A 4,080-nucleotide genomic window follows, 5' to 3' on the forward strand; every position below is an offset into this window, starting at 1 on the left:
AAAGGAGGCCAAAATGACCTCAAATGCCAAAATTCATAGCAAGAACATCCTAAAGGAATGAATCTACAATATATACACCATTCTTCTTGCTCATCAAGTTTCACCACAATCAGAGATTGCAACCCAACCAGCTTCAAGAGCCTCTTGCACGGCTATAATCTAAGGCAAATCGAGCAAGGTGGAAAAGCTTCTTGCCCTTTGCTTCCTTGCTTACTTTCCTACTCCAATGCCTTCACCTCAGCCTTCAAATGAGCTCTGTGTAGCCATGGGATGGCTTTGATACCATAAAAATAGACAAGAGGAAAGAGAGGTGAAGCACCTACTAAGAGCGTACACACATACAAAAGCAATGCAAACTTGAGCACGAGATAGGGCTTGAATCTTCTTTTTCTTCTTTCTTTTTTTTTCTTCTTCTTCCAATTAAAAGAACTAAGTCTATAGCATGATAAGAGACTGATATGAAAGTACGACAACATATATACATGCACTCATATTTAGAAAGAAGAGGTGGCACAATAAATGTGTCATAACCAAGGATGGACTACATGGGTGTAATCCAACTATAGAATCATTGGCATATCCTCATGTCATTCACCTAACACACCAGTGAATAATATCATGCCACATCACCAAGGCATGTAGTGGATGCTAGCTCATATAAATCTCGACATCTCAACAAATGGTGGCTAGCATGGTGCAAGAGTGATTATCTATAGCAAAGACACATTGCAAACAAGTAGGTGAAGCCATTAAAACATTACCTTTTGAAAACAATTGATTAGTTTCATACTACCATTACAAGTTACATTAGTGTCTACACTTGCTATAAAGCCACTTTATGTAAAAATATATGTAATAATAATGATAAATATTATCTAAACATATTTTTAATAATAATATGTTTTCTTCTTTCTACATGGCTTGTATGTGCAATGATAGCATCTCAATCTTATTTCTCTTTGGCTTATGTATAAAATAATTAGATATTGGTGTTATCAATTAAAAAATAATAAGAGTCTCAAAAGTGTGCATCGTTACCTAAGCGAGGACACAAAGGTTTGAAACAAAGAAGACCACCCTTTTGCTAAATTAGTTTTTTTTTTTCTATAGAAAACACATTGTATACATTCTACATGAGCTTTTGACAAAGACATGATATCTCCAACTCATCTATTGCAGCAGATGTAGTTGGTTCTTCTCTAAGTTTGATCTCTTCTATAACAAAACATAGGAGAGAAGGAACAAAAGAGAAGAGGAAAGAATGATATTTAAGATGACCATGAAGAAAGAAACATATAAGATTTTATGAGAAAAATTATGATAGGGTATAGCCTAGTATGAGAAACAAGAAATACAATAGAAGAGGAGAGAATGACAATTCAAATGATTAGGGACAAAAAACAAACATGATTTTGGTGGAAAAATGTGATAGCCAATTACCAAAAAGTGACCCCTAACATGAGTTAAGGACCTTAAGCATTTAGTGACTAACCTCTTAAATGGACAATATATTCTTTCATTAATCACATCTGAATGGCCAAATTTGAAGAGTTTATTCTTCTAAAATCTCAAATAATTTCTAACTTAATCATTTCCTTACAAGTGCTTTTTTTGAAACATTTTGGCCCTAATGCCATGCAATGGTCAAAGCTGTGTACAGGAAAACAAGAACTTGAAGATTTTGAAACCACATTAGTAGTAAATAAGTGTAGAAAGAAAAAATGCCACAACAAAAGCTACATTGGTGGGATTTGAGGGCATCATGAGGGATTATAGAGGAAGCTATTAAGGGCCCCTAGGCAAGAAAAGCACCAACATCAAAAAATCCTCCTAGTATATCAGTATAAGATCATCAACATTGGAAAAGACATCATGAAAAGAACATGTTGAAGGCTTAGGAGATGAGGAGGTAAGGAAATTAGATAAGGCTAGCAAAAAGGTAGAGAAAGAGTTAGGAGATGAGGAGGTAAGGAAATTACAAAAGGTAGCAAAAAGGCTAGCAAAAATGCAAGGAGAGCTTAAAGTAATGCAAAAAAGGCTAAAAACGAAAGAGCAATCCAATGGTTGATGATGCTTAACTAGTAGGAAGGTGGGTAGTTGACCTCTTCATAAACTTTGGCTACCACCAAGGCAAATGACACCATCTAATTGCAAAACTAAAAGGAAAGTGAACACGAAGTGAGGTGAGAGAGATAGGAAGGTAGAGAATGAACTATTTGACTAAGACTAACAATATAATGGCTGATCTCTATCAGCTCCAATATGCAACTCTAGGCATTAATTTGGGCACTATATGAAGACGAAAGTTGATAATGACAACGGCTAGCTAAGAAGATGAACTGATGGAATGATTGAAAAAATGGACTATGGGCTAAGATTTATGATCAAAATAGTCAAAATCTAGCCAACCTAACGTAGATGCCCAAAATATAGCCAATATGATCAACATGCCCTAGAACTAATGTAGCCACTATTCCAAACTAGAAATGCATTGATCCCACCTCCACTAAAAATGTTTAGGGCAAAATGATAAACAATCTCAATATTAGAGCTCCAAAAGTTAGCATCTAACTCAAACTAAGACTAGTAGGAGATGACTATATATGTCATATTATTGCTAATAATAACATTGCCATGATGACAAAATACCAAGAGAAATGAATAACCTAACCTAAGTCAATTGAACATCAAGTGCTTCCACTCAACTCTACACTTCATTGAGACTATAATGATGGAGTGAGTCCAACAAGATTCTTGCTTTGCCAATTTTTCTACTTAGGTGACACAACCCACAAGGATATCTTCTTATGTACATCTTCTAATGGTTCGTACAATGCACATTAATAATCTAGGGCTTGATACACCAATTGTTAAGTCTTAGAATGCCTTACATAAAGAACTCAAAAATGAACCCCTTTTCCCTAATTCTTTGAATCCAACACCAAGAATACTAACAAGATTTTTATAAATTTACCCATCTAATTATTTGGAATGAGAAACTCCACTTCTCATAAAGATCCACTGCAAACAAGATTCACATCTTTGCAATTCCTTTCCTCTCTTAACTTCTTCCTCAAAACTCAATGCCACACTAACATCTTTGGAACCTAGCACAATAGCACCTCAAAGAGACGAGGATAGGCCTAAGGTGACCTTTAATATGATATCACTACTCTATGATACAAATAGCTCTTAGAGATTGCTTAACAAATCTTTTAAACCAAAGGATGACAAATAGCTATGTATGTCTAGATTGAAAAGTTCATTGTCCACATGATCTAGGAAGTGATCGTATTTTCATAGATCATATGCACACACCAACTTTATGCAATCACGCTTATGCTTGCAAACACAAATGACAAATTTGGAAGCATACCAAATCTTTTTTATTTTAACACTTTGGCTCATAGTAATGGGGTTGTGGACCCAAGACTTATTGGGTGCATCACTTCTTCGGACAGCAAAGTTCACATGTTCACATGATGGGTTTGTGCAAGTCCATGCCATTGCCTACTAGAATACTTAGGTCATCATCCTCCTTGATAATATGTCAACACTAGAAAGGTTCATGCCCACACAATCTACGAGGTGATCGTATTTTTATAGATTATATGCTTACATCAACTTTATGCAATAACAAGTATGCTTGCAAACACATGACAAATTTGGAAGCATACCAAATCTTCTAGACTTTTATAACTTTGGCCTGTAGTAGTGTGTGGGGCCGTGGGATCGAGGGTTGTTGGGTGCATCAATTGGTTGGACGAGAATGTTCACACGTTCACATGGCGGGTTCATGCAAGTCTGTGCTGCTAGGATACTTAGTTGGCCATCCTCCTTGGTAGGGTCACCAAGGAGGGTCCGAAAGAGTTCAAGGTCCTTTGTTCATTGCAATTGCACTCTATCATATCTGCACACATCAAAAATACCAACGTGACTCCTGCCCACTCTTAAGACACATTCGGGTATCTTATCTCAAAAGAGAAACCAATACTAAGTTGTGGTTTTACCACACAGCCATCGTGCAAACTCCCAATTCAGAGGATTTCTATCGATTCCTTATTAGAAGCATATGCTTAC

Source organism: Lygodium microphyllum, chromosome 26 (assembly GCF_053477565.2).
Source record: "Lygodium microphyllum isolate KBCC chromosome 26, Lygodium_microphyllum_v1.1.10, whole genome shotgun sequence".
Lineage (NCBI taxonomy): Eukaryota > Viridiplantae > Streptophyta > Polypodiopsida > Schizaeales > Lygodiaceae > Lygodium > Lygodium microphyllum.